Source organism: Propithecus coquereli, unplaced genomic scaffold, assembly GCF_000956105.1.
Source record: "Propithecus coquereli isolate 6110/MARCELLA unplaced genomic scaffold, Pcoq_1.0 Scaffold5, whole genome shotgun sequence".
NCBI lineage: Eukaryota > Metazoa > Chordata > Mammalia > Primates > Indriidae > Propithecus > Propithecus coquereli.
Genome location: NW_012150840.1, coordinates 3,864,248 through 3,888,360, shown reverse-complemented (window position 1 = coordinate 3,888,360; position 24,113 = coordinate 3,864,248). Strand labels below are relative to the sequence as shown.

Genomic DNA, 24,113 nt, shown 5'->3' with positions numbered 1-24,113 from the left:
TTGAGATGCAGGTAGCTTTCCCACTTATTGCTTGTATAATTGCTTCATAACTGTTACTCTGCATTTCACAAGTGACATACCAATCAATCATATTTATTGAGTGCTTAGAAGGTGCAGAGCACTCAACCATTAATCATCAATTAGCACTAGTCATCACATTCAATTTAGAAAATTTAGTTTCTGAAAACAACTAATTACTCCATTTCCCTAAAACACTCTCATTACCTCTCACAGTAATTTTCTGTATTCCTCATCCTGAGCGCTGCCATTTCTCCTGCTAGATTTTATTCTTGATTTCTCTTTTGATTTTTTTTGCCAATTTAAAACTTAGAAGGAAACTTCCTTGCCATAAACAAAAAATGCATGTATCTTTTATGCTATGCTCTACTTAAATTTCTCTCCTTTCTCACATGTTTTATAGAGCAACTGATAATTCTTGGTTTTCCACTTTGCCTTACACAAATCTATAAAATGGATACCTCCCTCTCTAATCATCCAACATCTCTAATTTCTTCCTTGCCTTTTCATGGAACTGCTTTTCATTTTTTTACAGCTATTTCATATTTGGGGCAAAGAAGGACCCAAAGCCTTCCTTCCAATAAACACAAGCACATTAAAAAAAAAAACAAAACAACTCTCACTTGCTACACCCAGGCAATTGCCATCAAATATAGGATATGACAAATAGAGCTTGCGCACAGTTACAGAGAAAACTAATCTTGAGCTGTTTTACTTTATAAGCATCAGCAGAGACTATTCTTTTTAGGTACTGATTTTTGACATATGATAATCAGATGACACAATACCTTTCCTGTTATTTCCTACAAATTTTTTTGTTCTTTTAACCTTATGAGGTTGACTTTTGTTTTTTCTTAAGACCTGCTCAACAAGCATCTTTCAGTGTCAAAAGGAAAAAGCAAATTCGCAAAGTAGATGTTTAGTTGGGGGAATTTCATGAAACAAAGAGTAATTTGTTTTAAGCCAGAGCGGGTGTGGTTAGGAGCAGATGGTTGAGGGAAGGCATAGGAAATGGAGGAGGAATGTAAGAGTTGAGGGAGAGAAGCCTTCAGAAGGAGTGCAGGTGAGATACTTGGAGGTAGCTATGTGGAAAAATCATGAAATGGGGTGAGATTTGCTCCTCTTTCAATATTTTACAAGACTCAGTATAAATTTTCCAGTTAAATGGCCATATAAAGTGCTGTGTGACCACAGAATGAAAAAAAGCAAACTGCATTTCTAGGAAATTTGACTAATATACACCTGAAGCAATATGGTTAATAGGGAGAGTGTCCAAAGCAGAAACAGAATCATCCTCAGGGTGAAGGTGAGAGTAACAGAGTTTAAGTCATCAAATGTAGGGTGTCTTTTGAAGTCCACATTAAATGAAATTGGGATTAAAGAGGCAACCACCTGCCTTGTCAATCACTATCTTAGTAAGAAGGTTTTCTTTCCAGAAAATGGAGTCGCATGGTACCTAACAGAAAACATCAGTGAAATGATGAAATCATCGTCTTTTACATATTAGAAAAGAGCCTGACCCAGGGCATATGCCACAAATCTAGTATGTGGTAGATTTTTGAGTACCTGTTCTCTAAATTCCTGGTTACTGGGCTGGCTCAGGAATGGAGTGGACTAGATTCTCTTCAAGTCTCCCCTTGAGGACACGCTCAACTGCCCGACTCATGATAGAGTGGGGTCTAACACACTGGCATGGAGTGTGTCTGGAAGTGCACATGCCATGTGCAGGGAACAGTTTATGGGTCCCTACTTTCTACTGTCCTTTTTGTTTGTTTGTTTTTCCCTTGGTTTGCTTGTTCATTGTTTGTGTTTGCAGAAATGTATTTCTGATTAGTAGAGTAGCTGGAGAAAATGGAGTAATAGAAAAGAATATGGGGAGGCTAATACTAAAGGTGAAGTGAAAATTTAATTCAAATGAAAAGATTTTTTAAAGAGAAATTTAAAAATATTAAAATGGACTAGATTTTGGATAGGAAAAAATTGTGGATGTGCCTCTTAACTGAGTGGGGAAATTTTAGAGTTGTTTTTGACTAATAGGTGAAAAAGATTTAAATAACTGTAACAAATATAAAAGTTTTGTTGTACATGTAAAAAACATATTTCATGCCTATATTGATTTTTCCTAGTGCACTAAGAAATGCTCCACCCAGGTGCATAAGAACTAGGTGACAGCATTGTAAGTAAAGAGAAGAAAGAGAAGATATATGCCAAATTCTGGGCCTGGAAAAGGGGTATAGGGATTCCCAGTAATTGCATCATCAGTGAGGCTGAATTTAAAAATGCTTCTTAGGCTACACACCATATGCTATACTGAATAAGAAGAAAACAAAAATTGACATTCAGTTCTCTGGTTTAGTAGAGAAACCCACCAACCAAAGCAGAAGATTCACATGCCTGTCAGGCGTTCAGTTGTTTAACAAATAAATAGTATATATAATATATAATTTTAAAATATAATAAAGAGTTGAGGTATAAACAAAAGAATTAGCAACTAAAGCAGAGAGGGAACAGGTATCTTCGAACTAGTCTTCACTGTAGATAGTAACTGCATATAAGTTAAAGGATGAATTGCAAAGGTAGAATTAATATATATTTAATATCATTATAAAATGAACTAAAAATAAGAAAATATTTATAAAAGTCTTTCCGCATAGCCTAACATAAATGGCAGAAGAACTGAGAGTTAAATGCAAAATATAAGAAACCATAAACTACTGGAAGAAAATATGTGAATATATTTAACTTATCTTTGTACATATATTAAAGTAATAGAATACATAATGAGGTAACTGGTTAATAGATTCAACTAAAAAAATGTAAAACTTCTCACACCAAAAAACTATGAAAATGAAAATGAGACAAAGCTTTTGCAACAAACATCACAAATGAAAAATTAATTACCTTAATATGTAAAGGGATTTTATAAATCAGAGAGAAGAATTAGAATACTTAGGGATAAAAATGAGCTGAGGACATAGGTAATTTAAAGAAGACAAAATGCAAATTACCAATAAACATACAAAAAAGCTTATTTTCACTTGAAACAGTAAAACCGGAAACAGCAAGAAACCATTTTTAAATTGCCAACTGGACAAAAATAATGCCCAATCTCAGCAAAGGCTGTAGTGACTGTCACTATTGTATAATTCTGAAAGGTGTACAAATTGGTAGAACATTTCTTGAGTGCAGTTTGAACAAGATAATATCCTAAATTTGGGAGTATCCTAGAGCTCAGTCCTTGTACCTCTTCCCTTTTCTGTCTGTATTCTCTCCTTCAGTGATATCATTCAATCTCATGCCTTTAAAAATTTATGCTAACACCACCCAAATGTGCACACTCATCTTGGACCAGTTCCCTGAGCTATAAACTCCCCTATGCAACTGCCTACTCATATCCAATGAATTTGTGCAAAACCAAACTCCTAATCATTTCCTAAAAACCTGTCTACAGACATTATTCCCTGATGCAATTAATAGACACTCTACCCTTCAATTGCTTAGGAAAAAAAGTTCCCACATTTAAGCCTCCACCAAATCCTTTGGCTCTACCTCCAGTCTCACCACTTCCAGTGCTTTAACCTGGTCCAAGTCACCATTTCTTAACTGGGTTATTCTAGTAACCAACTGACTGGCTTGTGCTTTCACCTTTATAATCTATTCTCATTATAGCAACAAATGAGATGTTTATTGAACCTGTTAAAATAGAAATGTGAAGAAAATAACATGAAAGGTTAATGATAATAATCATATAAATTCTGCAGTTGTACTTACAATCTTAGAATTATGGATGTACTTTTGGACCTAACTTTAGTAAGTAGTATCTGAATTTTAACAATCATCTAGTATTTAATATTAGAGACCTCTATATTAGACTTCCTATTCCTCAGTAAGGTGAATATTTTGTCTTACTATATCTTTCATATTTCATATTTTATTGACTTTTTTCAAATATTTTATTAACCGTGATTGCTATAAAATTTAAATTATGAGCATTTACTGAAGAAAAAAGAATACAGTGTATGAAGGCAAATGCCTCTGTTTTAATGCTTCTCTTCTCTCGGTGGTTGTAAAACAGCTATATATTATTTCAGTTGCTAGTGCCATGGAATTTAATGATGCATTGCAGCTAATTAGAGAAAAACCTTAGCCCCAATGACTGAGATTTCCTTCTATCGTTGCCACATATTTTGTTTTATAGATTTTTTAATTCTGCTTTAATCCACAAGCAAATTAATCACTGTGATTTAGTAAGTCTTAACTTACCTTATGTGAATAATGCTTTCTCTAATACAATTGTGGCATTATAATTTGCACTGATATGGAGATTGCAGCATTTCTATCTTGAAAGTTCGCTTTGAGCAATTTTTAAAATATAGAACAGTGCCTAGATTAATTCTATTTAGTTGAAAATATTTTGTTGACTACTCGTTACTACAGTTGCTTTAGATTCTTTTTAAATTTAATAACTGAATCCGTCCTCTGGGCTTTGCTACTTGCTAACATTTTGTGCACATAAAAGAAAGAGAAATGGGTGGAAAGAGTGAGGATTTAAGAGGGGGAGAGGAGATTATGGGAAAAAAATAGAAAGGAAGATGGTTAGAGCTCAGAAAAATCTATCCTGCAGTTTGAAATGACTTTACTGGGAAATAATTCAAACGAAGTAAATGGCTGGGGACTTTATTTTCAGCTTTTGGGACCATGTGAAAATATGTACAACTTGTAAAACATTGTATAGACCACATATTTCCCATCATACTGAATTTTTTCCCAGCTTATTTTATAGAAAGAAGCCTAAACCCTTATCTTTTTTATTTTCCACTCTCTTACTTTTTTCCCTGACATGTAGCTTGAAAAAACAAGTAGGAAAATCTCTTTGGTCTTCATTTTTTGTTTCGGATTTTTTATAATAAAATATCAGTAGGAAGATGCTATTATATGAATTTTCTTGGCAGAATTATGGAAAACAAATTATTTAAACAAATTGAGATTTTGGATGTTTTAAAATCTTGGATTTTTTTTAACCAAATCTGTCATAGAAACACTCCACTTTCAAATACAGTAGGCAATATATTTTTTTCTACAAGTTAAAGTAACTTCCTTTTGTCAATTTTACATATATATATGTTTATATACATATATATAAATTCGGGAAAGCAGGTTTAAATATTTCTTTAAATCCCTATTTATGAATAACAGGGATGATTTTTTCATACATGGCATCATTTTCTTGGTTCAATAACACAATACTAAGGATTGCTGGAGGCGGGAGGATCGCTAGAGGTCAAGAGTTCGAGACCAGCCTGAGCAAGAGCGAGACCCTGTTTCTACTAAAAAAATAGAAAGAAATTGGCTGGACAACTAAAAATATATAGAAAAAATTAGCCGGGCATGGTGGCTCATGCCTGTAGTCCTAGCTACTCAGGAGGCTGAGGCAGGAGGATTGCTCGAGCCCAGGAATTTGAGGTTGCTATGAGCTAGGCTGATGCCACTGCACTCTAGCCTGGGCAACAGAGTGAGACTGTCTCCAAAAAAAAAAAAAAAATAGCACAATACTTCAAGAGGTTCTTATGACTATAATTGAAACTAAGAGTGAAGGTTCTAGTCTTCCAAGAAGAGCTCCACGAACAAATGTGCAGTGTTAAATATGCCATGCAAATGTATCCATGTGAGTATAATAAAATAAAGCCGGATTGGTCTTAAGATGTGTCGAAAGTATTTTGTGTTTCAATCAAAAGGGGTAATTGTTATCCCACTACAGTCCATATTAATCAGATCATAGATAAAATAATGTGTTCAGCTTGTGCTAGATATTTTAAAAGAAATGTCATCAAATGGCAGCATAGTTACCAGAAGATAAGTATGATGGTATAAAGTTCTAGAAATCTTGGTATATGATGGATAGTTAAAGGAAATATGAATATTTAGTTTGGCTAAGAGAAGACTTAGGGAGTGGTATGACAGGCAACTTGGAGTATTTGATGCCTTTTAAAACAGAGTGATCTGTTTCAGCAGGAAATTCAGTCCCTGCCAGTAAAAGATTCAGACACACAGGTAGAGCATAGTACTAAATGAACTTGCAGGTCCTGACGCTAAGATTGCATAATTGTGTCTGAATGATTTGGAGAACTATAATATATCGGACCTCATTTACAATTCAGACATATGTATTTAAGGGATTCTGTATAAAGAGAATTACAGAATAAAATTCTGTAATAATTGAACAATTACTTCCCAACTACTTTTTATTAGTAAAATTAAGTACTTTTACAAATGAAACTAACCGGCTTTTCCAAGGTGATTAAGAAGAGTAATGTCACACACACTAGCTTAACAAATTTGTGAGAACTAAGAATGTCTGATGGGGCTAAGCCAGGCCAGCCTGGGACATCTGGAATGTTTTTCCTGTCGTCTGTAAGTTACCTGCCAGTTGACAAGAGACACTACGACTGGGATATCATTATAAGAAACTATTTTTCAGCCCGTTATGTGAAAGTATTATACCCCAAATATCTGAAAAACTGTGATTTTTCTATCTGTACCTAAAAATGGTAAGATAACTATTATCATATCCTCATGCGTTTCACAGTTGCTACCTACTGAAATATTATAAAGTAAGCATTCAGAGTTATTATTGACATTTTTCTTTTCTAGCTGACCTACATACCTTATCTGAGAAGATAAATTTTATCTCAAACCTCAATTTCATTTTTCCTTTCATGCATCAGAAGTTAAATAAAATAATACTCAAGGGCTTATTAGAAATATTACAAGCAGATGAGAACTTTAATATTTTTTGTAATAGTAATTTAGAACATTCAAGTGTAAATGTTAGTTTGTTATGGCTTTTAGCAAAGTTTAAGAGTGTTCCAATGTAAGCTTTATATTATTGTTAGCTAATATAATTCTTGGTAAACTTTTTCTATGTCAAATATTATGCAGTATTATTGTTTTTCTCCAGTAATGAGAGTGAGGTATTGTAGAAGTTAAATCTTGAATTACTTAAACCTTTCTCTAGAAATAATATTAAGCACATTTTTGTACCATATTGAAATTACTTTAGTGCAATAATGTGGGCTAGTTTGTATTTCATTTTCTTATCACTCTGCCACTAGCCTCTGAGGTAGGGCCAAAGGATCATCTAATAGCCGTATTCCAGAAATGAGAGGATGGAGTTGTCCACATGGGGCCATGAAGGGCTTGTTCAGTAGCCTGGCTTCATCTAGACCCTGGGGATCAGGTTCCATACTTTCATGTTCAAATCTACGATGGAGACATCACCATCTACCTTATTTAGTTGGCTGGAGGAGGAAGAGTGCCCACATAGTGTGTGCATAAGGTAGGCAACAGTAAGTAGCAAATACTCCATGGTATACATATACCGCATTTTATTAATCCACTCATGTATTGATGGGCACTTGGGTGGTTTTCACATCTTTGCAATTGTGAATTGTGCCATGGAGTATTACTCAGCTATAAGAAATAATGGTGATATAGCGCTCTTGTATTTTCTTGGACAGAGCTGGAACCCATTCTGCTAAGTGAAGTATCTCAAGAATGGAAAAATAAGCACCACATGTACTCACCAGCAAAGTGGTTTCACTGATCAACACCTAAGTGCACATATAAGAATAACATTTATTGGATGTTGGGCAGGTGGGAGGGGAGAGGTGGGGATGGGTATATATAAACATAATGAGTGCGATGCACACCATCTGGGGGATGAACACGCTTGAAGCTTGGACTTGTGGGGGGCCAAGGGCAACATACGTAACCTAAACATCTGTACCCCCATAATATGCTGAAATAAAAAAAAGATACAATAGACATAAAAAAATAAGTAGCAAATAATTTAGTCCATTGTGATTATAATACATTTTTACCTTTATCAGTCATAAACTACAAGGACTGCATCATGCCTGGTACCATTTTAAATCTTAGTCTTTGCTTGGTATTCAGTGAGTGCTGTTTTCTTTAAACATAGATGAAAATAGAAGATCAATTATAGAGTAATTTGGATGAATAAAATATTTCTATACATATACATGTTGAACACAAATACACACATAGATTTTAGACTTCGGGGAAAAATTAAATCATGAATGAATCCACATGCCACACACTGTGTTATAGTATGAGTAGGTGTTTGTATCTGACCTATTATTTTGTTCTGAACTGCCTTGATTGATCTGTTTTCATACTCCCACTATAGTAAATCTGCAATAATGACTATTAAAACACCTATTTTTGAATAAGATCATAGTGCTTTTTATAATTTTGGCAATTTTTCAGGTAAAGGTAGGATTATGCAAATTTAGATTTTCTAAACTGAACTTTGTTTTTTAAAGATGCTTCCATTTCTGTGATTTCTGTTTTTATGGTTGTTATTCTTTGACTGTGTATGTTATTTTTTTCTTCCAGGGCTTTATGGCTTTTTCCTCTCCACCTACTCTCCCATCTCTTTCTTGATTTTTTATGATAATGACTAAAAGATGCCTGTCTTTTGGCTCGGGATGATTGCTTTTGATTTTGTATTCATTTATATTCTATAAAGTGCTGAAAATCCACTTTTAGCTCCTTCACTAGTAGTGCCAAATAACCATGGGCATTCCTGTCTGGCACAGCAGAAGGCAGCAAGAGGGTGTAGAAAAATAATGAATAGAGTAAAAGACAAGGAAAATTGTTATGTAAGAAAGAGATTCTTCTAGTTCTTCACGGCCAGTTGCCTGAGTGTTGCTCCATGGCCCCTCCTGGGCATGGTTGTGGAGTCAGAGAGAGGGCCCCATGGCTGTACAACCTGATGGTTTTCTCTCAATTTTGCTTTACATTAATTTGACCTCTATTGAGACCTTCAGACATTCTCTTCCTTTCTCGCATTAACATCCTTCCTCATTTCTTTATGCCTTAAACTTTCTTGAGGAAGTCTTCACTTTCCCAATTTCTGCTGCGACATCTCTGAGACACAAAAGACATCAATTATAAAAGGATCTATATTATGACACAGTTTATAAATAGAGAAATAGCCATCCTTTAAAATTTAGAAATAGCCATCCTTTAAAATTTGCATCCATATAAAGGGAAACATGGTACTGTAGAGTCTTGTGGTCATTGCTATAGAGTGGTAAATAAAAATAAACACTACCCCTGCTCTTAAGTTGCTTAGAGTCTACTGGGGGAAAAACGTAATGAGAGATAAACATATGAGTCCAAATTGTGATGGTGCTTGAAATACAACATAGGAAGCTATGTAAGATTAAAAAAAAAAGGGGTATGAATATAATTTGGGTTGTGAAGAAGTAGGTTCAAAGCCAGTTAGAAAAAACAACAGAATTTGGACATAAAAGCTGGTTAGAAACTGAAAATTTTCACCTGTTTTAAAATAAAACTCAAATTACCTATGTGCTAATAGTTAAGTAACTGGTCTGAAGATGGAAAACAGTAGAAAGGAAAAAAATCAAAGACCTAATTAATTAACTACTAATAAATCATTAATTAACTGATATTAATTAATTGTACATGGCCTGTGCATTCTATGCACCATAGATAATTTCAACTGACTATTCATGTTGGTTAAAAATCTTACTCTAAAACTGATAACAACATATACATTGATACATATTGATACCCAAATCCAATTAAACTAATCAGCACTTTTTTTTTTTTTTAGAATTTGCTAAACAAATATGTGGGTCTGCTGCATTGAGGGCATTATCCACAGACTTAATTCACATGTATTGTGATGACACAGATGACACAAAGGAGTCGGTAGGTAGGGCAAGTATCAGGGAATGGATTCGTGACCAGAGTATAGCTTGATATACTCTATCATCACTTCTCTCAAGGATGAATAAATGTTAGAAGTGTATTCATGAAGCAATTTTGCTTTTAAAAATGTTTGTTTAATAGATATACATGGCTGTTACATAAAATCAGAAATAAGAGCTAGGAAAAGAAGAAAATGTGATAAATCACTCATAATCCTACCGCTTACAGAAGTACATCATGCCACATTTATTGTGTGTGATTTTGTGAACAGCTATTTATGCTATAAATATATGATATATAAATATTTATGTTCCATTTTAAAGATATATTATAAAATATCATTCTCCTATTATTGAATATTTAAGATGTCTAATGACTACATTAAGAAAAACACTAAGAATAGTGCACCATAACATAGATCCTTTTATAATTGATGTCTTTTGTGTCTCAGAGATGTCACAGCAGAAATTGGGGAAGTGAAGACTTCCTCAAGAAAGTTTAAGGCATAAGAATAGAGTTTGCCAGATCAAAGGGTATGAACATTTTATAGTTTACATTATTTTTATAGTTTATTTCTTCTAAAAGATCAAATGAGTTACAATCAATGTAAGTTTGCATATGCCCTTTTTTCAAACTAACATTACAGTACTAGGTATTAATCTTCTTTTAATCTTTGTGAATTTAAAAGGCCAATGTTTAATTTTTACTCTTTCTAACACGTAAATATTAATATTTCCATTTGCTGATACAGAAACTAGGCTATAAGAGATTAAATGACTTGCCTTAGATCACACATAGGGAAACTTGAATGTGGACCAGGTCTGCTTTGCAGAGGCAATGTTCTTAGCTGCTCTACCCTTGTTGAATATCAAAATCTGGTAGACAAGTATCTCCTTATCACACCTTAGTTATTCCTATTTTTCACATGTTTATTCTACAAAATAAACCTTCCCTACCCTTCCCACTCATCATCATCAGACACGCCCAAATAAATTTCACTGGCTTTTGACTGGAATTGCATTGTCATAATCTCAGAGTTAAACCATTCAGCAGAGGCCATCTGAAAATGTGTTTGGGCTGCTTAGATGAGGCATGGTAAACTCATGGGAAGTCAGGGATCTTGGACATAGCTCTTCTAATGCAGGGTTAGCAGTTCCACTCCTAGAAACCAACGGGAAGATTGAAAACTTTCACAGTATGAGTACAAATCAGAGGCAGTACAGATGGGATATAGTGGATAAAATACTATATCAGCAATAAGAAATCTTGGGTTCTAGTCAACTTATTTCTCATCCAACTTGTAGGTTGAAGAATTAATCAAACTTAGTCTCAGAATATGTATATATTCTGTGTGTATACACACACACACACACACACACACTCTCTCTCTCTCTTTCATGATATTTGCCAAAATTTCTACAGTGAAAATTTAAATGCATATTTGGGAAGAGTTAGTGAGAAATATTAATAGTTTCCTTTTAGCACCCAGGAAAAATCAGGAGACAGAGTTTAAATTAATAGTTTAATATTGTAACCCTTTTGTCAAACTTCATCTTGACAATAAACAAGAAGTTAATGGGAAGCAGCCCCCTCCCAAGGGAAATCAGTCACTGTTAGATGGGAAACAACCCAGCCCCACCACCAAGTTACACCCAGCTGTTTCAGTTAAGACCCCTCTTGTCTAATTTCACAATTTAAATGCTGGTACTTTCAAAGAGACTTTGCTCATTTAATCTGGTAGTTGTTATTTGGCTTCAGAGTGCCTTGTAAAGCTGTGAAATCAATTCTCACATAGTGTTGGTGTATTTTTACAGATTCACATAATTCAATACATCACAGAACACAGTATGATTAAAAGTAGTTCATTTATTCAACCATTCTCAACACAGTTGAATGCCATTCTTCCATATGACAAGGAAGCAAACAAAACCAAAACCTCAAACTTCAAATCACTTTTACTGTTAATGGTAATCCTTCATTATCATTTAGATTTTCTGTTGGGAAAATTTTGGTTTAACAATGGCTTATTAACTATGTAATAAAATATTATATGATGAGAGAAAAATGGAAAATTCTTAAAAGGAGGTAAAATTTTCTTCTGTTGAATGCTGAGGCCTTTGCAGGAGTTTAGCCAAGAATTCACAAATATTTAGGTAGATATTGATGCATGGGTTGATATTTACTTTAAAGATCTTCTCCATTCCAGTATTCAATAGTAAATGTCCATTAAGCCCCTGCTTGCATTCAAAACATTGTTCCAGTCTCTGGAATGACAATGGTAAATATGAGATAGTGCCCGCTACACAGGACTCACAGTCTAGCAGGATTGAGCAAATAAATTTTTCCCTTTTTGACCTACTAGTACTGTTTTATGGTTACGCTAAGAGGTATTTGGCCTCAAGGCTTGGGGCACCTGGAAGAGACCAAGAGTCAGAAAGTAAGGGAACACACATTTAGTGAACGTGCCCATCTTTAAGCACTTCTTAGAGTTATGTATTCCTCAGTTCATGCAATGATCACAAACATTCTCTGTGGTAGGCATTATAGTCCCCGTTTTAAAAATAAAGAGGAGATTCAGAAAAATAAATACATTACCCAAGATTATACAGCTAATAAATGGCAGAGTCAAAGTTTGATTCTTATTTTTAAAATTTGGACTCCAAAGTTCATGCTCTTTGTCCTACATCACTCATGCCATACCTCATGTGTCCCAGATACTACACTGGAGATGAATCTGCAAACAAGATAGGCAGGGTCTTTGCCCTAATGAAACTTTATGTAGTGGGGGAGACAGAGAAAAATAATTGCAAAAACAATTATTATAATATTTTCCAATTCCCTAATAAGATTTAAGTGATTATTCAGTCAGTGCTAGCATTTGAAGTAAAAGAGGAGATTCTTTGGTTTTCTTCCTTAACATAGAGGAGGATTAATCTCACCTCCGTTGAGAATGGTGACACAATTCACTTTTCCTAAACACACTGTGCTTTGGGATGTATTGAAATCTCTGAATCCTTGTGAACATGTTACAGTTAATGTGATCTTTACGATTTTGCAAGTACTCTGAAGCCAAGTAATAGCTATGATTATGGAAATTCTTGGTTCTGTTTTTATTAATTGACAAGAGGTATGTAATTTTACTGAACTCAATTGGTATAATTACAACCAGGAATAGTGAAACTTGGAATTTTAGTGAGCTTCTGCTGCCTAAGGTGGGTTGACTATTAGATTAATACTAGGGTTTTCCAATATTGAAAAAATGTACTTCTACCGGTATTGGGCTTAGGAAAGCTGCTTTCATTTGTATAGAAACTTAGTATGTACCATTTCACAAATACATACAAATTTTATTTTCTTAAATTCCCTTAGGAACTTAAGTTCCCTTAAGAATTTATTATTTTAATAAACAGATTTCATAGAGTCACAGGATCTTGGTCAAGCCAACAACCACGAGTACCATTATAAGAAAGCACTAAATGAATATATTAATAATGGTCCTGCCATCAAGGTTGTTACATATATAGAACACATATATACAACAAAAAGGCCTGGTTTTGTAATCTAAATTTGGTGGAATTCTAGAGCTAATATTTTTGATATTTATCTTTAATTTTTTAAAAGAAAGTTCCTATAATTAAGTCTTCCTATAAATCTACAGAGGAAGAGTTTCATTTATTTGGCTTTTTTGAGGGCTGTCGTAAAGATTCAAATGTAGCAAAAATAAAACAAAATAAGCAAGCAAAAAAAAAAAAACACTGGTTAAATTTTTCTTTCTTCAAACTTTATTTTTAAGGTATTTTGTAGGAGATCAAAAGAGCTGATAGAGAGACTCAAATCTTAATGTTATGACCTGTTCTTTCTAATGAACCATCTGCATGTCCATGTCATGTCATGGGTCATGCCTTGACAATTTGTACTAAGCTTTCAGATTGACTCAGGCTTGCACTTCTGTCCACAGCCTTTTAAGAATAATCTTGAGAAAAGCCTTTCAAATGATATTACATATTTTTCTTAAAGTATATACATAAGAATATTATATATTGATTAGTTTGGATAATATTTCAATCACAAGGGAGTACTACATCTCCTCATGAACTTAGACATGTATTTGTTTGATCCCATAGTTCTAAATCCTATATCAGAGAAAGGCAGTTTGGTCATTCTAATTTTAAGGATAACCTCTTAAAATCATACACCAAATATAACTTTTTCTTATATTTCGTCATATTTGTATTGACTTTCATCCAAAATTATAGGCTTCTTATAAAATTAAAATGAATATAAAATAAGACAGTAAAACACACAAACATAGACATTTAGACATACACATATAGGTAAACAATTAAACATAAGAGAGGTGTCCAGCCATCTGCGTGTCAGTGTTACTGAACTTGGTTATATTGACCTTTTGATTCTCTTGGTGGATGAATTCAAAAGAGAAATAGTTTTATCTACTAAAAGGAGCAAACATTTGTCTAGAGTTACATATTGTTTTCCAGCATTGAATCCAAACACCACTTTGGGGCAGGTGCGCTGATTCATGCCTGTAATCCTAGCACTCTGGGAGGCCAAGGCGGGAGGATTGCTTGAGGTCAGGAGTTCAAGACCAGCCTGAGCAAGAGTGAGACCCCCATCTCTACTGAAAATAGAAAAAGTTAGCTGGGTGCGGTGGTGCGTGCTTGTAGTCCCAGCTACTTGGGAAGCTGTGGCAGGAGGATAGCTTGAGCCCAGGAGTTTGAGGTTGCTGTGAGCTAGGCTGACACCAGGCCACTCTAGCCCGGGCAACAGAGTGAGACAGAGAGAGAAGAGATAGAGAGAGAGAGAGAGACCTTTTCATCTGGAAATATACAGACTATTGATAAGCAATATCTGAAAAGTTCAGTGTGTGAATCACCTATGGATGTGTTTGTATTGCCTATTTTTTCTCTTGGTCTTGTCTTGGTTTGCCTGGTAACTTTGTATTAAATGCTGGATATGAAAAATTGTAGTGACTCTGGATAATGTTAACTTCCTCCAGAGAGATTTTTCTTTGCCTTTTGGGAGGCAGTTAAAGTAAAAGTAGGTCAATTTAATGTAATCGGAGAATGAAGTGATTTGAAACTTTTTAAAAGTTTCTTGAAGTGCTAAACTATTCCAGTTTGTTCTTAGTATTTAAGGAATCCCAACCGAAACTTTGTTTACTAACAGCCCTCTATCTTCGTGGGCCCTGAACTCCAAACTGTATCTTCTCAGAACAGTAAGATTTCCATAAACTCTTAGTGTTACCAGCTTTTGGCGCATGGTGCTTAAGAACCAGTGAATGCCTTTAGGGGAAAAGTACTTCAGACTCTGGCTCATGTCTCTATGCTTTCCTTCTCTTCAAGATCTTGGTGTTAAGTATTGGTTGTCTTGGTAGCTGTAAACTGCTGAAATTTTTGCTCAGCATCTCAGACTTTGTCTACAGTACTTATAAATTGGTAAATATATTCCATAGGAGAAAAATGAAATAGAATTTTGGGCTCAACTTGATGAATTTTTCTTCTCTTAAATCCTGGATATTTTTCTGATGTTTACAGGTGCCTTTTTGCTTTTTCCTTTGTTTTTGTATTTTATCAAGTTTTATAGTTGCTCTGAGTAAAAAGATTGGTCTGCTGCAAGGCAGATCATCAAGCTGAAAGAAACCCAGCTGTCATTGTTTTTAAATAAAAAATAATAGAAAATAACCAACTGGGCTTTAGGGAGTGGACTCAGGGTGGGAAGATTGAAAGAAGGGGAAACTGTATGAAATAGTCATATTGACAAGTGGGAATGTGCAAATGTCAGGGAAATATAGTAACCATTCTAGGTATTGATGAGTGCCAAATTTAAGATTATATTCTTCATTTTAAAGTGAAACCATTCGGCAGAATTGTGTGACATACCCTTTTGGAAAAGGTAAGTTAAGTATAAGAAATGATTACATTTATTGTGGCAGTGAGTAAGATAAAACCAAACATCAGTTGAGTAGCAGAAATACAAAAAGATTAGGAAGTTTTGGAGTAAGTGACAGGTGGTCATACTGCTATAAATTGATGACAGTATTGTTGGGTAGGGTGAGCTCCACAAAAGGAGTCAGGGTCCCAGTCTGAGGGTCTTTCAGGAAATGTTTCCAAAAGGGCCAGGTGGAGTTTTCAGAGCCATGTTGGGCGGCATTCTGAATTAGACCAAGGTTCTGTAGTCAAGTACAACTCCAGCCATTACAAGTTGACCTGGAATGCATTTGTGTTAATTGTCTCTGTATCTAGAAGCAATGCTATGTTATAGAAAGAGCAAGAGGACTTTAAATTCACCCAGACCGTAGATCTGTTATTAACCTTTGTAAAATAGAGATAATAGTATCTGAATTGTACAGTTTTTGTCAGGATTAAATTGTCGGTGTCATTTTCTATTTCTTTTGATGTCTGAACCAATTGTACATAAGAAAACAACCTTGGAATCCCTACTGAGCTCTGTTTGAAACTTGGGAGGAGGAAATTTGGTCTGTTACTCCACTAAAATATTAATACTAGGTACTGTAATTTCAGGAGTACATATAAGGCTGTTGACCATCCCACGAATGATGTCTTTTAAGTCACTCAGGTCTTTGGGCTTTCTTGGAAGAATTGCTCATACCTCATTAATAAAATAGTGTAGTTATTTATTTGCTATAATATTTGACTCGACCAATAAACTAGAAGCTTCTGAAGGCAGTAGCTGAATATAAATGGTCTTTATCCATAGCATACTTCTGTCATTCAAAAGTAATCAATGAATGAATGAATAAATGAATCAATCAATGAGCAACTGAAACATCAAATGATGATAGAATTGTTTTGGAGTTCTTTGAAAACCTCTGTGAACTTAAGGAAGGAGTTTTTTCTTTTTTTCTTTCTTTAATACTTCTTCCTCAATTTGCTGGATTACATAAAATTTTCAAACCTAATATAAATAAAGTGTTAATTAAAGGGAAAATGATAGTATAAATATTTTGTTTAGCTACAAAACATCGCCAAGGGCCAAACAAACTCTTTGTCTAAATGAAATTTTCAATACAGTTTGAAAGTGTTCTGGGTATTTAAGAAGATGAAACTGGAATATTTTATAGAGAGCTCTGTTGCAATTTGCAGAGGTGTAAGTTGATTTCTCAGAAAAGTGTTTTGGGCTAAAGTGCTTGACTTTGTGTTAGGGGTTAATGGCTAAGGTCAGGGCTTTGGCAGTTGGTCTGCCCTGGAACAGAGGGACAACCTGCAGTTTTCCTTGCTAAGATTCAACTAATATTCCTGCCAAGCTGGCACATGTAAATCCAGGGCATACAGACAGGTTTCCTACTCAGGGGCTTTCTCAAGTGTTTTTGACTTTATGCAGAGGAAGACCTCATGGAAGCTTGTTGATGGCATCAAATGTAACACCCTGCTATTAGTCGATGATGTTCCAGGGGCTCTGGTTGTTGGGAAGACTATTTATCTTTCCCTCAGAAGGTCCCGAGTGCAAAACTTTTAAAAACTTTTTAAAAAACTTTTTATTTTGATAATTGTAGATTCACACGTAGTTGTAAAAAGTAATGTGGAGGGTTTCTATATACCATTCACCCAGTTTCCCCCAATGGTAACATCTTGTGTAACTAGTACAACATCATAACGAGTTAATTGACATTGATATAAGTCATTAACCTTATTCAGATATTCAGATTCAACAGTTTTCGTATACCCTCTCCTCATCCCCCAGCATAGATTCGTGTGACTCACAGCACAGTCAAGATGTAGAACGTTCCCATCATAAGGATCCCTTGTGCTGCCCTCTTACAGCCACAGGAAACTCCTACCCTCCTTCAAAGTCCTGGTGACCACTAATCTGTTCTCTATCTCTTTACTTTTGTCATTTCAAAAATGCTATATACACAAAATCATGTAAACTTTTGAGTTTGGCTTTTTTCATATAGTATAATTCCCTTGAGCTCCATCTAAGTTGATGCACATATCAGTAGTTTCTTTGTATTGCTGGGAAGTGTTCCATGGTATAGATGAACCACAATTCATTCAACCATTCACCAAGGGAAGGGAGTTTGTGTTGTTTCCAGTTTAAGTCTATTAAAAATAGAGCTGCTGTAAACATTTATGTGCAGATTTTTGTGTAACATGAATTTTCATTTCTCTGGGATAAATGCCCAAGAATGCAATTGCTGGTTCATACAATAAACACACATTTATTTTTCTAAGAAACTCTCAAAATCTTTTGCAGAGTGACTGTACCATTTTGTGTAACCATCAATACTTGAGAGACCCAGTTTCTCTACATCATCATCATCATTTGGAGTTATCACTAATTTTTTTTAAATTTTAAGTGAGCAGTGATATCACATTTTGTGTTTAATTTGTATTTCCCTAATGGATAATGATTTTGGACATATTTTCATGTGCTTATTGTTCATGTATATATTCTTTGCAGTGAAACATTTGTTCTTTTGCCCATTTTCTTATTAATTTTTTTTAAAATATTGAGTTTTGAGAGTTCTTATATATATTAAATACTAGTCCCTTGTTGGATATTTGGTTTGCAAGTATTTTTTTCCCAGTCTGTAGTTTGTCTTTTTATTCTCTTCTCAGGGTCTTTTGCAAAGTAAATGTTTTTCATTTTGGAGAGATACAGTTTATCATTTTTCCCTTTTATAGATTGTACTTTTGTTGTCAAGTTTAAGAACTCTGTCTGGGCCTAGGTCCTGAATACTTTCTACTATGTCTTTTCCTACAAGTTTTTAGTTTTGCATTTTTCTACTCAAGTCCCTGCTGTATTTTGAGTTAATTTTTGTATAAGGTATGAGGTTTAGGTTGAGGTTTGGCTTTTTTTTTTGTAAATTCTGTCCAATTTCTCTAGCACCATTTATTGAAAGACCATCTCTCCTCCACTGAATTGCTTTTGCACCTTTGTAAAAAATCAGTTAAAGATTTTTGTGAGTCTATTTCTAAATTTTCTATTCTGTTCCATTGATCTATATATCTATCCCTCTGCCAATACCACATCACCACTGTCTTGATTACTATAGCTAAATGGTACGTCGTAACATTGGGTAGAGTGAATTCTTTCTACTTTGTTCCTTTTTCAATGGTCTTCTTCTAGGTCTCATGCCTTAACATATGAATTTTAGAATAAACTTATCTATGTCTACAAAAAAACCTTTCTGGGATTTTGATAATAACTACATTAAATTTACAGATAAATTTAGGGAGAATTTACAATGTAGGGTCTTCTAATTTATTGACATAGTATATTTCTCCATTAATTTAGGTATCCTTTGTTTTCTTTCATCAGCATTTTGTAATTATCAGGATACAGATCCTATCTAAGTTTTGTTAAATTTATAACTAAGTATTTAATTTTCTTTGGAGCCAGTGTAAATGGTATCATGTTCCATATGGTCATTATTCTGTTTTAGCGTTTTGAATATTTCTTTGGCATCAGGCTGTCATCTGTTATTTTTCCTCACAGTCAGCACACTCACCTCCAGCAACATATCTATCAATCTGCTGTCTTTGATCTGCCATGTGCAGAAATAAGATTATGTTTGCAAGATTTGGGACTGTTGTAGGATTCCTTAAGGCTTTCAGTGATGCTTGGGGGCCTCTTTTACATGCAAATCCTGCATGCTCTGTGACAGTCTTCTTTTCCACTCATGGATATTTTTACTTACTCTGATATTCATGGCTATTTTCTGGATGATGAAAATTGTGACAAATTTGATGTCTGGATAAATATTGTTACTGCCATGTCTGGGTTCTCAGCTTTGAAGACATTGGTGACAAGTATAAATGTAAATAACACATAAACTAAAATTTAAGATAGGGCTTATTTCCCCAAAGCCCATTTTAATAATGTCAACACAATATGCTCTTTCAAAAAGATGATAATTTGCTGTCTAAGATGTTGTAGAATACTAATGAGTTTTAAAGGCATTTTTTAAACTTAAAAAATATATTTCCCCTGTGTTACTAAACAGGCTCATGCAAATAAGAAAAGTTTACTAATTTTTGGTCTTAAACATTATACCATTTTAATCACTATGACAACATATATATTACTAAGTAAACAATTAAATAACTAGCAGTGTTCTTTGTTCTGTTTGCAAGTCTTATCAGCAGCATCAATGGAAACTTAATTAAGATAGTAGACCCCACATTTAGTGATAGAAATTTATTATGCTCTGTCAATTAAGTGAAGCTGCTTCTACCATACGAATTGAAGATAGAGGTTTCACAATCATAAAGTTGATTACATAATTGTAAAATGGCCTAGTTTTCACTTTTCTTTAGCCTGTGTAGAACAGCTTACTGTTCCCCAAACATGCCTTTCTTATACCCACCTGAGCCGCTGCCTATTATTTCCCCTGAAGCTGGCTTGCTGTTGCAACATGCTAGCATTTCTCTGTAATTTTAACTGACTAATCCTTTGTTTTGTCTTCCTGGTGAGATAAGCAAGTAACCTGCATGCAGAAACTGTTTGGAGCCATTTTTTAATGCAACCTCCTATACGTTTTCCACCTATAATAGACATTCTACACCAGGACCATATAGTTATTGAATGAAATTAGATACTTATGGCTCTTAGGATATTCTGTTCTATAGATGGTGCAACTTAAGTTTGACCAAATTTGCCTAATAGCAATACTTGTAGTGGTTGGAAAAAGTGACAATAATGATTTTTGAATATAGTATTTTATCATAGAAAGGTATACACACATAAAGTATACAAATCAGGTAAACAGATGAACAAATTTTCACATATGCGTATAACATGTAACTACTACTAGGATCAAGATAAGAAACCTTTCTATGACCCCAAAGCCTCACCCCTGCCTCATTGAAGCAATTGCCCCTCCTATTCCACAAGCAACTACTGTTTTAAAAATTGAGATATAATTCACATATCATAAAGTTCACCATTTGAAAATGTACAATTCAGTGGTTTTTAGTATATTCCCAAGGTCGTGTTACCATCACAACTATCTAATTCCAGAACTTTTTCATCACCCCAAAAAGAAATCCCATTCCAATTAGCAGTAACTTTCCATTACCTCCCCTGAGCCCCTGACAACCACTATTATATATTCTGATTTTATAGGTTTACTTATTCTGGACTTTTCATATAAGTGAAATCATATACTGTGTGGTCTTTTGTGATTGGCTTCTTTCACTTGTATGTTTTCAGGGTTCATCCATGTTGTGGCATGTATCAGTACTTCAGTCTTTGTTATGTCTGTATAATATTCTGTTTAGGTTTACTGTATTTTGTTTATATGTTCATCATTTGGTAAGCATTTGAGTTGTTTCCTATAATTACTATTTGATGCTGAGCTTCATATAAGTGAAATCATATAGTATGTGTACAGTATTTAATTGTGTAAATATACCAAGGTTATTTATTCATTCTACGGCTCATAGACATTAGAGTTGGTTTTAATTTTTGGCTACTATGTACAAAGGTGTTATAAAATTCTTGTACATATCTTTTTAAGAACATTTCACACACTTGTCTAGTGAGTGAGTGAGACTTCAAAAGCAAATACAGCAATAACAAAAATAAATAAATGGGACTTACTTAAACTAAAAATTTTCTGCACAGCAAAGGAAATAATCAACAGTAAATAGACAACCTGCAGAATGGGAGAAAATATTCCCAAACTATATGTCTAACAAAGGGCTAAAATACAGAATCTACAAAGAACTCAAATCAGCAAGAAAATAACAAGTAACTCCATCAAAATTGGGCAAAAGACATGAACAGATTTTTCTCAAAAGAAGATGGATAAATGGCCAACGAACATATGGAAAAATGCTCAACATCACTAATCATCAGGGAAATGCAAATTAAAACTACAATGAGATACCACCTTACCCATGTCAGAATGGCCATTATTATAAAGTCAAAAGACAATAGACATTAGCATGGATTGTGGCAAAAAGGAAACACTTATACACTGTTGCTGGGAATGTAAGAGATTCCTCAAAGAACTAAAAGTAGACCTTCCATTCAATCCAGCAATTCCACTATGGGTATCTACTCGAAGGAAAAGAAGTCATTTTATCAAAAAGACATCTGCACCCAGATGTTTATTGCAGCACAATTCACTATTGCAAAGATATGAAATGAATCTAAGTGTCCATCAATTGATGAGTAGATAAAGAAAATGTGATATGGTTTAGGTTATTAAGTATGAAATGTCCGATTTCCTAAGGTACTAAAGTTTGACAGTTGATATCTCTGACATTTCACTTTGACATTTCTTGTTTTATTTTTACTGTCAAGGTATATTCTTATTTTTTCAAACTCATGGTTTGGCTTGTGACTATCTTTCAAAGTTTTTCTTAGAGCAATTTTTGTGAAACCATGGATGCCAAAAATTCATGTTGTTTTTGAACGTGAGTTCCATCGTCGAACCAATGCAGTGCAGACAGCTCAAAATATTAATGAAGTGTTTGGGAAAGATGTGGCTGATGAATACACAGTACGTCAATATTTTGAGAAGTTCCATTCTAGTGATTTTAATCTTGAAAATGAGCCACATGGGCAACCTGAGACCAAGGTGGATAATGATGAGCTGAAAGCTGTAGTGGAAGTGAATCCATCTCAACTATGGGTGAATTAGCAGCAAGGTTTGACGTTACTATTCCAACAACATTGGACCGTTTGAAACAAATAAGCAAGGTAAAGAAGCTGGATAGATGGGTTCCGCATGAATTAAATGAACGTCAGAAGAGAAATCATCTCGAAGCTTGCCTTTCTTTGCTGTCACAACATAAAGGCGAACCATTTCTATGCCATATTGTTATGTGTGATGAAAATGGATTCTTTTTGACAATCACAAGTGTTTGGCACAATGGTTGTTTAAAGATGAAGTGCCAAAACACAGTCCAAAACAAAATATTAATCAAAAAAAGCTAATGGTATCTGTTTGGTGGTCCAGCGCTGGTATTATCCACTACAGCTTCATGAACCCTGGTCAATCGATTACAGCGGATGTCTACTGCAACCAGTTGGATGAAATGATGAAGATGCTTATGATTAAGCAGCCAAGATGGATCCCTAGAGATAGGCCAATCCTCTTGCAAGACAATGCTTGACTACATGTCACACAAACAGTGCTGCTCATACTACAGAGGTTGGACTTGGAAACTCTCTGTCATCCACCATATTCACCAGATCTTGCACCAACTGACTACCACTTCTTCCAGGCTTTGGACCACCTCTTGCAAGGAAAAATACTCAATTCTCAACAAGCTGTGGGAAACGCCTTTCTCAATTTCAGGGCCACTGGCTCTCCAGGCTTCTTTGCTGCTGGCAAAAACAAGGTACTGTTAATATGACAAAACTGAGTGGATAGTTTAGGCACATACTTTGATTAATTGTACTGCTTCTTGTTTGAGATATAATAAACTTTTGATTCAAAATTGGACAGTTGATATTTAATAACCTAATATATACCAAGGAGTACTACTCAGCCATAAATATCACATGTTCTCACTTATAAGTGGGAGCTAAGGGAGGGGGATATATATGGTCATAAAGTGGTATAATGGACATTGAAAACTAAGAAGTGGGGAGGGCGGGGGAGGGTGGGAGGAGGGTGAGGGATAAAAACCTATCTGTTGGGTACGGTGTACACTATTTTGGTGATGAGTACACTGACAGCCCTGACTTTAGCATGATACAATTCATCCATGTAACAAAAAACATTTAGATCTCTTAAATTTTTTGAAATAAAAAACCATGTTGTACACCTTAAATATGTATAGTAAAAAAACAAAGACAGAAATAGAGTTTTGAAAGCAGCAAGAAAAAGAGGTTCCTCACATGCAGTAGAACCCCCATAAGGCCATTAGCAGATACTTAGCAGAAACTTTGCAGGTCAGGACAGAGTCGGACAATGTATTCAGAGTGCTGAAAGAAAAAAACTGACCAACCAAGAATACCTTCAGAAATGAAGGAGAGATAAAAACTTTTCCAGATCTTTTAAATCTTGTTGATCATTTAGATAATCTCTTTGTGAACAGTTTAAGTCTTGTGCCTTTTAATTTTTTCATTTGCCTTTTTGCTGTTGATTTGTAGTATAGATATATGTGTGTGTGTGTATATATACATATATAGACAGAGAAAGAGAGGATATGACTCCTTTATATTAATAGGATATGTGTTACAGATATCTTCTTTCAGTCTCAAGTTTACCTTTTGATTTTACTAACATTTAAAATTATATTTACTGTACAGATTATATGTTAATTGTATTTATTATAGTCTCAATGTTGTCTCTTATATTTTATTTATGCATGAATTACTGCCATAGAAAA

At 34.5% G+C, this 24,113-nt stretch overlaps 1 protein-coding gene across 2 annotated transcripts in view; it reads left to right on the top strand.

The window, feature by feature from the left end:
* The window catches only part of KCNH5 (potassium channel, voltage gated eag related subfamily H, member 5), a 314,011-nt gene that overhangs the window by 213,516 nt on the left and 76,382 nt on the right, over positions 1–24,113 (top strand). The gene's annotated exons all lie outside the window — the stretch shown is intronic.